The 13,392-nt window shown below is 37.4% G+C and overlaps 1 protein-coding gene across 1 annotated transcript in view; it reads left to right on the top strand.

Moving 5' to 3' along the window:
• The window catches only part of LOC126380679 (WD repeat-containing protein 47), a 63,916-nt gene that overhangs the window by 4,791 nt on the left and 45,733 nt on the right, over positions 1 to 13,392 (top strand). The window lies entirely within an intron of this gene.

The following is a 13,392-nucleotide window of genomic DNA, read 5'->3' as shown; positions in this document are numbered from 1 at the left end:
ATTTCTGATTACTATTGAACAACAAATACAAATTATTCATTTTTATACAAATACAATACTTAGAGACTTATTAACTATTCTGTCATAATTCTGTAATAAAAATACTGTGATCCTTACTTACCAAAGATCTAGGACGCAAAACAAACAAAAACGCAATACCTATGCAAGTTTTTAGTGTTAATAGTTATAACGTTTATCTATTGTATACGAATTTAAAAATTTTGCCTGTAGATAATTTCATGAGTGTCTTGTAGTGAGAGTAACAAGGAAATATTTCTTGTTGAAAAATATATCACGGTTTCTTCTATTTTGTCATAGCGCACCATGCAATTCTTTTCGAATCTTACAGTCAAAATTTTTGAATTAGCCAAAATAATCCAGGTCAATCTTTTAGCTTTTTATGTAGCCTATTGTGGCAACTTTGTACCGGTTATGGTAATAACTTTGAAGAGTCGTAATTCCGTCTTTGTATTTTTTTTCTGAGATAAATGACCACGCATTCGCCATGTACTGTTCTGGAACGAGGGGAAGAGCTACACTCTACCTTGTTATTATAGTGTCTACCTTCTCGAGTGGGAGTAACATTAACAACATTAAGTCGTTTGATTTTCTCCAAACAGCGACATTAAAATGCCTACAGTAACCGCTTACTTCCGTGCTTCGGAAGGCACGTTAAGCCGTTGGTCCCGGTTGCATTAGGAGTCGTTAATAACCACCAATCCGCACTTGGCCCGCGTGGTGGTTTAAGGCCCGATCTCCCTATCCATCCATAGGGAAGGCCCGTGCCCCAGCAGTGGGGACGTTAATGGGCTGGTGATGATGAACCGCTTACTTAAACGTAAATAAATTATTTTTCTCTAACATTAATCGGGGCTCAAAATCCCATTTATTTATTCGAGTATTTATTCTTCGGAAAATTTATAGCGAAATATTATAAAAAATATGTTATGTATGTGTCGTGGCCAGATCGTAAAATTGATCATTTCATGATGTGGTCGACCATTTCATGAAATGGTTATATTTCATGAAATGGCCAACTAAAGCTGACCATATCGTTGAAACGTCCACGTTTGATGATATATCAATCAACGTTTGGCCATATCGTTTATAACGTTTTTTGTTCATTGATCTGGCCAAACTACATCATGATGTGGCCAACGAATGATATTCTATTTCATGAAATATGACCATTTCATGATATGATCGAGCACATCATGAAATGATCAATTCTATGATCTGGCCACGACATATGCATAACTAAGCTTAGATTACGAACAAGTCACAATAACAGTACTGTAAAAAGAAGAAAAAGCATGTACCATGAAAACGTTTTTTTTAATAAAAACAATTACTGGAAAATTATATGATCAAAAACCTTAAACTGAATTGACAGTCTCTTTACGGATGCAAAGCTAGTGCAGAAAAGCCCTGCCCTATGTCAAGATCAGTAGACGGCTCGTTGAAACTGTTGCAAGCGCGAATTATAAAAGTGAGACTTCGATAGCTTGTAGTTGCAGCAATAGTAGAAGTCGTCGTTGAAAGCAGAGCTGGTTAGTTAGAACGTTAATTAAGCTTATGTAGTTATTTAAGCATTGATGTTATAATATGTTACTTTAGTAAAATTTAGGGGAGTTCCTTATATTCCAAACAATTAAAACATATATTTCTAAAATCCGTAACAGACTTGCCATAATTATGAAAATCCATAATTGTATAAACCATAACTAGAACAACCCATAATTTAAATATAAGTATCTAATGTTAACAATGGCGGTAACGGGTGAAAGCGAAGCGAGCACGGAACTCCGCGGCCCCCCGGCTTAGGTTGCTTGCGACCGAGGAGGCTCGCAGGGCCCAGAGGCGGCGGTGCAGACTTGCTTTTATGATAATATATTTTTTTTAAGAATTGAGTTGTTGTTTGTTATATGAATTGAATGTTAGTTAATGTAATTATATTATGAAAAAGACTATTATGACAAACATAGGAGAACCATTTCAAAGGTATGTGTTTTAATATTATGCGTTTTAATCTATATGCATATTTAAATTATTTATACTAAAGATATACTTTTTAAATTTATACATTTGAACATTATAGTCAAAGTATAAGTAGTCAATTTCGGTATTTTTAATTATAGGTTCTAATATAGACCCAAAATGTAGGGCTATCGATGTCACCTTAGGCATCATTAATTAAAAAGCAGATGTTAAAAAACATTCTGGCTATGACTAATATTTAAACTGATTATTAGTTTGATGATTATCTAATGTATTATAGAGTATAAATTTGGTATTGATTTTTGGAAAAAACCATCCGTCTTATAAGTGCCGTCTCCGAAGTGTTGAGCTTCCTTCTGTTTCTTCATTGTCTTCCTTGCTCTCGTATCACGGTTATGACATCGTCTTCGTCATCATCGGTTGTAAGAAAATTGTTACCGAAAAACTCTGGAATGATGCGTATTTCATCGTATAATCGCTCCGAATTTAAATCAAAAATTGCGGCACAGGTACAAGGTACCCTTTTTTGAGCTAAATAAAGATGCATCTGCAACGATAATGTAGATGGCTATATTATCATTTTATGAAATATTGATTCCACTTTCATCCTTTTTACATGAATGACTGTTGGCTACCTGGTTTGCGGAGTAAAGTATCTCTCTGCACACACCTCCATTGTTTATTACTACTTGTATTTCGGCTATTAAAATCATATCGATATCCACCGAGAAGGACAGTTTTGTTACCTTTTTGATTGAATTAAAAAATTTCACAAGGATATGATTATATTATAACACATCTTGATAAAAAATGGTCGCTCTTCGCAAGATATTTGGCCCTAATCTATCACATGCAACAATGGCAAATGACAGATTAGTGCCAAATATCTTCAAATAACAAAGATACAGACACTGTGTGTTTGGAAATTGGAACCACGTAATCGTGGTAAATTTATTTTGAGAAAGTGTATCTTTTTTGCGAAGAGATGCTTTGTGAATTGGACATTATTTTTATACTTAAATTAATTGGATTATTCCCTAAGTAGACCATGAATTTAAAATTGCATATTCACATATTTATTCTCTTCATCAATAGGTAGCTTAGCTAGGTCTAGTAGGACTGGTTTATTAAATGTTTTGTCATTGGTGATGATTGAGAGCTTTCAATCTCAAGAAACTTTTATATTAAGTTGACTAATAATAAATATTATTGGGAATTGTTGGTTCTGTCGTCGACGTGCAGGTCATTTCTGAAGAAACATTTCATACGTTCACGTTTCTCTTTTCACAGGTGAACTGTAAGAAAATTATCTGTAAGAGTTAAGCTTACCTGTATTGCCTGTTTCCTCAACAGTATGATTTAACAGTTTCGTTTCGGTATGGAGCACCAAAACTTTCACGTAAATAACGTTACCAGTTTAAATGTATTTATTTGGCAGACTTGATGATATTTTTACGCTGGCTGCTGGTTGTACCCAACGTAAGGTAAATATTCAAATATCACAACCTTTGTCAATCTAGGTTATGACAGATAAGCTATACCTATGTATGAACCAAAGATCACGGGGCAATAAGCTTAGGTTCTAACACATAACAAATACGAAATAAGAATACAACAAGAAAAATATACAAACTAAGGTAAACCCAGGCAACCCTTTGCCTTATCTATGCGTTCTTGTAGCCCAAAGTCATTTTAAAATCTAAACCCTTGTGTCTTTAACTGTTGTGTCTGGAAATCCGAGCCACAATAGGATAATATATTCAAATGCCCATTCGTTCCTTATACTTATGATTATAATTACACCTATATATATATGTTAATACGTAAAGAAACGATTGTGAAACAACATTTGATTTTTTTACGTATGTCATTTAAATGAGGCTTTTAGTTTTTATTGTTATTTCGTTGCAGATGTCAAGTATTTTTAATAATTAAAATTTTAAATTTATTTATCAAAGCATATTTGCGCGGGCGCCGCCTATGTGATCTGGGACATTTAACGACGCCAGGTTCCGTTGTTTTATGATCCGAATTCATTATCAAGTTATTCTGCGTATATCCAAGCTCCAATTTAGGAGTTTGTAAATATAATGATTATGTAGGAGGACTGGTTCCTAAGCGCGTACGCCAGAGTAGGTACGTAGTTGTGTTGGAAGTACTTGGATATGTTTTTGTTCAGATTTGTGTACACATGATAGCAGAGTTGACATAAAAAATATGAAGAATCGAGATTGTTCTAACGTGACGTCCATGCCGCGTGCTTAAAATGACGTTTGTTGACAGATTTTCTAATATATTTTGTTATGTTGCGTACAAAATATGTATTGTGTGCAATTATTTCAAGAATGAAAAGCAAGGAAAATATTTGTTATTAGAGGACGCCACATTAACAATACCAAAACCTCACCTTTTACTTCTCTCTCTCTTTATTTAAGTAATCACCATTCCGCTCTTCTTCCCGCCAAAACCTTCACCTCTTGATACGAAACGACTTGCACCTTTTCTTTTATTTGTTTCATAAATGTTCTCCTTTTACTTATAAAAGTTTTAAATTGTTGAGGATCAATGAATAAGACCTTTCTATTTAGCATTTGTCCTGGTTGGAAAGTAGCTGTTAAATACTATGTCGTAGTTCAGCGTGCCACATGGCAAAGTCGTTTTCCTAACATTTTCCATTGGACTCTCTCTTTCAAGGTGTTTTAAATTATCTTCTCATATTTGAAATTTTCCCCTTGCCATCTCCGGGGCGTAGGTACCCCACATTGTGACGTACTTTGTTGTGGATACTTAATGGCTTTTACCTCGTCAATATAACGTAAGTACATATTTAATACACCAGTTCTACATAGCATCAGGTGTAACTATTAAACTAAATTATCAAAGCGGTGAAGATTAATTATGTATATGTATATGTAGTGAGTACGATGTGAACCCTACTTGTAAATCAAAAATCGTAATAGTATATCGCATTTTTAATACGCATATCAAGTTCACAATATCTATTGAGGTAGGCAGACCCTCGTCGGAAGAAAAGATATTGCATAACCAGCTTTGGCATTAGTGCTTTTAGGTTATTGTGTTTAACTTAATCATCACTACACAGTATAAAACAAAGTCGCTTTTTCTGTCCCTATATCCCTATGTCATGCGTAATATTAAATCTTTAATATTACGCAACGGATTTTGTTGCGGTTTTCTTTAATAGATAGAGTGATTCAAGAGGAAGGTTTATATGTATAATAACATCCATTAAATAATGGAGAAATACTGTTATTTTTGAGGTTTTTAATGTGATGTCGTAAATAATTTAATTTTTTCCTCAGCATTGCACCCGAGCGAAGCCGGGGCGGGTCGCTAGTATTATATATAAAAAGGCTGCCTTTAGTCGGGATCCATCAGTCGCTTTCCACGACATGCATTGTATGATAAGACAGAATATTGACTTTGTAGAATCCATACAGGAAATTTGAGAAATAAGTATTATTGTGAGTGGATCTAAGATGCCTGAGTGCTCCACCAAAATTAAAATCGATTTCATGGATAAAATATTGGCTTATGGCCTATGGTCTTGAAACAAGTAATATTTGGCCGACTGACCGACTCTCGGGGGATCTCAGCTCCGTGGTGTCATCACTCACTAACAGCTCGCCACAAGCTGGCCTGCGGAGACTGACTTCACTGTTGAATACACCACGTTCGCTGATGAATTCACCAGGGGGCCATGGGGTCGTCACATCCCTACGCCAAATATAAAATATTTGTATTATTATTATCAGTCTACAATAGTGCATTCACTGCCAACTATATTATTTAAAAAAAGGCGGTTAAGTGCGAGTCTGACTCGTGAACTTTCCGCAAAAATTACCATTTGGTCATTATCAGACCCTGAATGCCAACCACCAACAACCACCTAGGGCCAGAGTGCTCATCAAACAAGCCCAAACTCGAGGGGTTTACGCCATTTTATTGTCGAGGTCCTATGAGTACCTGGTCATCATCAGACCCTAGAACCTTTAATTATTTTATATCTAAGAACCTTCTCGCTAATACCACCTATCGAACGAAAAAAAACTGCATTTAAATTGGACCATCCCGTTTCTGATTACATAAACAAAATAATGAAACTTATAACATCCCTCTGCGTTGTGTCAAAAAAAATAGTTGAAAAAATAGCACAATCAAAGACAACACAATATACTTAGTAACACAACAAACGCAGCACACGCACGCACGTAACATAGCTGGCAAGGTGCATAATACTATGTGGGTGTATAATACTATACACCTTTGCCTACCCCTTTTGGGATACAGGCGTGATACTATGTTATGTTGTTAAATAAACTCATTGTTTTTACCGTTCGAAAACTGTTGTCTTGTTGTTGAGGACGCGATTAGTTTACCAACTGCAAATATAGGTTTGTAAATGCAATAACAGGCATATCTTTGGTTTGCATTGATTTGGAAGCTTGATTTTTTTATACAGATTCATAAAACCGCAGACATAAGTATTACATGTTTATTTCAACTTGATACCTCCACGCGTTTTCCAGAAAAAGGCCTTGACAGACAGACGGACAGACAACAAAGTAATCCTACAAGGGCTCCGTTTTCCTTTTGAGGTTTGGACCCCAAAAATGTACTCCTACATATTATTCCGATACATAGATATTCGTGTTACGTAAAACGACAAAGATTTTAGCATAAGACACTTCTTAGACAAGAAACTGATCGGAAGTTAAATTATCAGTTCTATGATCTGCATTCATCATGTTGGTAGACGATCGGATCTAGTAAAAAAACTAACTAGGTACCTGTCTAAAGTAATATGATGGCCTTTGTAAACAATCGTTGATAAATTTGCATTGTCAACGTAGAAAACGTGGAACTCTCGCCTACAGCCAATATCGTGAGCAGCTTTGTAGTCGCCGAGTCGACACGTGCCGTGATTTATATCACTACACACTTCTTGCGGAATCGCCCGGGAAAAATACAGCATTATGTAAGGAAAAACTTAAGGACACTTACAAAGTGTCTCTTGTGATACAAGAAAAAACCTTCACAAAATAGAATTGTTTTGCAGAAGAAACCACAGAGCTAGTAAAGTGTATTAGACTTTATACCGTTTCATTACGATCGTATTTCTATTGTAGTGGGTAAGACGAAGAAGGTACATGACCTTGCGTTTTGTGTTGATCAGTCGTCTCAAGCGCCGTTAATGGCATAAACACAATTCCATTAGGCAAATGACCACAGTATATGAAACCACAAATTGACAGGGTTAGGTGATAATATAGGAGACAAGATGAATTTCCTATAAGCATAACTATATGGTGCTGATTTCAGCAGACATTTTCTTATCCGTCGAAAAGGAAGACTTATTTGGTGTGGACCTAGAAGAATCTTAAGAATATCAATGTAATGTGGTAGTAATTCCATGTAGCCTGCGCTTTGTCTTGCATCTGCCGCTCATCGCCGACGACAGCTCGCCGTAGTAGTTTTGAATTCATGGTAGAATTTATATTATAGATCTTGGTTACTAGTTATCATCTACCAAACCGCGATAAAAGAAACTACTAATAGGTGGTACTATATCATACATGCAAAAATTTATCTTGTCTGTTGCTTTTTGTCAAATTCCAGGAATGGACATAATTTCTTTCCAAGTACGGGCTTATTCAGTGTAGGTAAGTCCCTATAGTGGAGTCAATAAAGCCGAAGCTTCCTAACTTCTAATTTGCCAGGGGTAGTTTTTTATATCATTTAAAATCAGAGACACTTGATTTGGGCGAATAAATAGAAAAGTACTTTAAATCCAATTTTTCGTAGGAATAAAAAATCAAACATTATTTTTTATATGACCGGAAGCAATGTAGCAAGTTAGAAGTGAAACCCTTTATTGACTCTACTACTACCGAAGACCACACGAACGAAGTCGCGGGCGGAATGGTAGAAACTAGACACCAATAATACTAAAATAAAAACTAAGCCACAACATACATCAAAAACTGAATAGGTGACATTTAAAGCCTTTTAAGAGAATAGGCCAATGTTTGTGAAATTTATGTTTGTTTATATTGACGCAGAAAATGTTAGCTTGTAATTTTATACGATGTAATTATGACCTCAAGTGTTTTGTTTCACGCCCACTGTTAGTTAATAAAACGTTTATTCACATAAATAATGTCAACTAAGAAGGAGGTATTATATTTAATATACGTTTAGAATAAAAAGTGTATTTCCAAGGCTGTCGCCTAGGATAACTGGCAAATGACAAGTTTGACTTTTACAAATAGCCCGTAACAATTTAATAATAATAATAAAAAAGTTTATTTAGGTAAAATCTACGACACACATATACATTTACAACATTAAAATTTGTGGCCATACCACATTAAAAAGGCTACTTGTGGGATATAGTGTAGTGTGAAGCACGGATTTAAAATCTGATACATTATTGATAAAACAAGTGCCAGCTTGCTAGCCTTTTCTGAATCAAAAATCATTTGTACCTTTAGTTGCGACCATTAGCGATTTCGCTAACCCAAATATTTATTTGGATAGGATTGTGTTAATTAATTAATATTTAAGGAAAATATAATGCTATTGATAACGGCTTAAAGAAAGCATATTAACTACGTTCGTTCGTACGTGACATTTGATAGTAATCTAAAAATAGACAAGTAACGGCTTTTAAAACCTGTTTTAGAGAATTAGAAGCTTTACAAAAATGCCACTTATAACAAGACCTCGTTCTACGTAGAAAATTCTACCATTGAGAACAAATTAGATTGGACGCAATAATAAAATATTATTTTTGTGAATGATGTGTGAAAGTTTACGAATTATTTATTTTGTATTAGGTTTTCGCAGTATAAATGTCAGAACTGGAATGTTATACATATTTAATTATTAGAAAAAATATAATTGGACCTGCCATAAAAATCGACTAATGACGCGGTCTGTCTAACATGATGGAGCATTGTTCAGGGTGTCCCAAAAATTGTGTCAAGTCGATGTCCAGAAATAGAGCAACTATTTTTGTTCCGCGATTTTTGTAGTTTTTGAGTTATCATCCATTTGTGTACTTGTTTCGAGGTGTTATCTTCAGAGTTATCCATTTAGGTATTTTCTATATCTATACGTAACTATTCGTTGCAAGATAGACAGATTTTGAGGAAAAATCGTTATTTTCATATTGTTAAGGCGCTGGAGTTTTGTATAATTATTAATAGAAATTGGTTTTATTTTTACTAAATAATTAGGCAGTGGCAGAAAGGGGAAAGGATTCAAAGGACTCACCTCGTGTTTACGACAAAATCCAAATTGGGGAGGCCTCCCGTGGAATAAAGGTGGAAGTCCTATTCCACTAACACCACACACCAAATATCACTTCACTGTAGCTCTTTATTCACTGAAATTATGTAGTTTTTCCCGATATTTTTGGGGAACTCGAAACGTGCGCGGACGCGGTCAATTAGCAACTGGTTTTGTTTTCTTCGCTTCCGGCCTTCCGGTGAGAAAGGGGTAAGGAGCGAGACAGGTAATAGATGCGCACATACGTGCGAAAGGGATGGGAATAGCCACTGCCTATTAACTAGATTTAAGAGCATTATATTTTTTTTGTTTCTTTTTACAGCTTTGGAATTTATAATATTTGGCCAAACCATGCCCCCCGGGTTGACAGGACAAAGTCCTTCAATAAAACCCCCAAAATTACCTAATTTGCAAGTTTATTTTTTAGTGAGTTATTACTTATTAAGCTATTTGAAGTAGTTTAATTTAAATTATATTTTGTCCTAATTTAACAATTATTTATTTTATTGTTTATTCATAATTTATAAAATGAACTTGTTGTCTTTAATACGGGTTTTAAGTTAGGTATTGAACTATTGTTTACTTTACAGTTTATATTAGTTAAATTTATTTTATTTTTATCAAAGATGTATAATTAGAGTTTATTGATACTAATGAAGATAATATTATTTTATTTACTTCTAAGAATAATTAAGCGGACTGTATAAAATTATTGATTAGGGAGTGGAAAAACCTTCACAGTTGGTCGACGATAGATTCCAGATTTAGTCTGGACATCCACAACTCTGACTATGCCATCTTTTCCGGGAAACGTTTGTTTAATAACGCCTAGAGGCCAATCCAACGGAGCACTATTGTCAGACTTAAGAAGCACTACGGTACCCGTTTGAATAGGTTTTCCAGGTTTCAACCATTTATTACGAACTTGTAAGGTGTTAAGATATTCAATCTTCCACCTTTTCCAAAAGGATTGAACCATACAGTCAACTATACGTTTCCTTTGGAGCAGAGTGACCTTCTGATTTGACAAGTCTTCCACCGGGAGTGACTTTAATGGAGTCATTACCAAAAAATGTGATGGAGTTAAAGCCAACGGTTCGGCAGGATCACTACTTAACACGGTTAGAGGACGAGAGTTTAGAATCGCTTCGATTTGGACGAGTAAAGTCGTCATTTCCTCGAAGGTAAGCAACTGATTGCCAACTACTCTGGCTAAGTGAGATTTAACGCTTTTGACATTACTCTCCCATAGCCCTCCGAAGTGAGGTGCCGACGCTGGATTAAACTTCCATTCAATGCGATGTTCGCGCAACTCATTGGCAAATTTATCCTTATATTCCTCCGATTCGAGCAATGAAAAATCTTCATTAAGGTGTGTTTTCGCGCCAATAAAATTGGTGCCACAATCTGAATACATTACCGAGACCGGGCCACGGCGAGACAAAAAACGTTTAAACGCATTCATGAAGCAGTCAGTGCTCAGGTCAGGAGACAATTCAATATGTACTGCCTTAGTAACAAGGCATATAAATAAGCAAATATAAGCCTTCTGGCTGCGCACACCACGACGACGAAACGGCAAAACCTGCAATGGTCCGGCGTAATCCACTCCGGTGTGACAGAATGCTTTCGCTTCCTGTACCCTACAGGCCGGCAAACTTGCCATCAAGGGGTGATCGTTTCGCGGTTTCACTTTGAAACGGACATTACACTGTTGCACACGTTTACGCACTATATTTCGCGCAGCTAGAATCCAGTATTTTTGCCTTAATAAAGACATAAGCAACTGGGGACCAGCGTGCAAGTATTTCCGGTGATAATGATCAATGATAAGATCAACAATGCGATCTTTGCGAGGGAGCATTATTGGATGCTGACTATTATAGTTCAGATCCGCATTAGTAAGTCTCCCGCCGACACGCAATACTCTATCTTCAAGGAAAGCATTAAGCTTCATAAGCGCAGGTGTCATTTTGTCTCCCGACTGAGCACTAACTATGTCATTGCGAAAGTGTGCCGATTGAAGGTCTCTTAACACTGTCAATTCAGCTTGCTCTAAATGAGATACTTCAAACTTATTCGGCAACTTCTTAACGAAGCGGAGAACATACACCACAATCCGCAGTAACTTGGGCCATGAAGAGACGCGTGCTGCGAGTTCGCCGAAGACACGAGGCGACGTGTGACAGTCTAATGGTGCGGTAGTGACTAATACATTAGGTTTCATTTCAGGTGCTTCTTCGACAGACGCGGGATCGAAGGGGTGAACCGGCCATTCAGCGAGTGATAAATAACAAAACTGCGGCCCTGCGAACCACAATGGATGCACGACCAATTGCGCAGGGGTTAAACCTCTCGACAGGCAATCAGCGGGGTTATCTTTCCCCGGTATGTGATGAAAGCAACAGGGATCTAACTTGTCGTGAATTTGTGCTACTCTATTCGCCACGAAAGTATGCCAACGCGTGGGGGACGAGTGAATCCACGCGAGCGCCACGGTACTATCAGTAAACGCAAATATATTATCAATCTTACAGCGTGAAGAGTAAGTATCAATAACTACACGCATTAATTTTGCCAATATGACGTTCGCACACAACTCCATCCTAGCGAGGGTAATGACAGTTTTAGACGGTGCCACCTTGGATTTCGCGCACACTAGATTAACTGCTGTACGATTCGTATCCGGGAAATAGACATGTAAGTACACTACGCCTCCGTAGGCATTTTCCGAGGCGTCAGCAAAACCTAGCACGGATACTATGGCACCATCATTAACACCTACGTGCCGAGGTAATCTAACAGACTCGAGAAACGGTAATTCGGCTTCAAACTGTTGCCATAAAGACATAATCTTCGGGGGTGGAGTCTCATCCCAATCGACATTGGCTTGCCACAGTGATTTTAAAATTAATTTAGCGAGCAGTATAACCGGCGCCACCAATCCTACCAAGTCCCATAATCGAGCAATAGTGGATAGAATATTGCGCTTGGTGCACACGCGCGGCTCCGTATTAACACTGAACGTGAAGACGTCATCGGCCGGTACCCAATGGAGTCCTAGAATTTTGAGCTGACTCTCCGGACTGAACTCGACCGCCTCCGAGACGCGATGCGAGACCGGGATGCTCTCTAGTACCTCGGGTGAGTTACTCGAAAACTTGACCAAGTCGAACCCTCCAGCCGCAAACAAGTCGATCAGCTGATTCGAGAGTTCAACGCCCTCAGCTACTGAGGAACAGCTAGTGGCTAAGTCGTCCATATAAATGTCCGCCTTAGCGACAGCTGCAGCCGCGGGAAAGCGCTCAAGTTCATCCTCGGCGAGTCGACGCACTGTGCGTATTGCCAAATAAGGACTACAGCATAACCCGAAGGGAACACGTGTCATTTCGAACACGGTAATGGGCTCATTGGGATCAAACCGATATAATAAACGCTGGAAGCGCCTGTCGTCGTTGTCGACTAAAATGCGCAAATACATTTGACGGATATCGGCACTTAACGCGATGGCGTGCAAGCGAAATTTAAGTAATATCTGAAATAAATCGTTTTGCAGGTTAGGGCCCGTATATAAAACGTCATTTAACGACTTTCCTGACGTAGTAGGATTACTAGCATTTAGCACTACTCGTAATTTGGTAGTACTCTTATCTGTGCGCACTACGCCGTGGTGGGGTATAACGTACTGATTATTACCGGAATTAACCTCCGCGACAGTACCAACCGGTTGGATATAATTTTTCTGTAAGTATTCCACAAATACGTTATCATATTCCTGTTTAACAGTATTATTTAATGATAACTTCCGTTCTAATGCCAAATACCTACGCTCAGCTGTCGGCATCGAGATACCAAGGACAGACGGGTCTTCACGGAAAGGCAGCGAAACAATATAACGCCCGTTACTATCGCGGCGTGTAGTATCGCAATAATAATTTTCGCATTTTTGCTCTTCCATCGTGAGTATATTAGGTGCATTAGGCACTTCCTCTAATTCGAAAAAACGATTCATGCGAGTTTCGAATGGCTCATCCACAGTACAACAAAGCGCGCGAGCGGCATTTTGAACGATTTCTTCAG

Source organism: Pectinophora gossypiella, chromosome Z (assembly GCF_024362695.1).
Source record: "Pectinophora gossypiella chromosome Z, ilPecGoss1.1, whole genome shotgun sequence".
Taxonomy (NCBI): Eukaryota; Metazoa; Arthropoda; class Insecta; order Lepidoptera; family Gelechiidae; genus Pectinophora; species Pectinophora gossypiella.
Note: the sequence above shows the minus strand (reverse complement) of the source record. Positions and strands in the feature narration are given on the sequence as shown.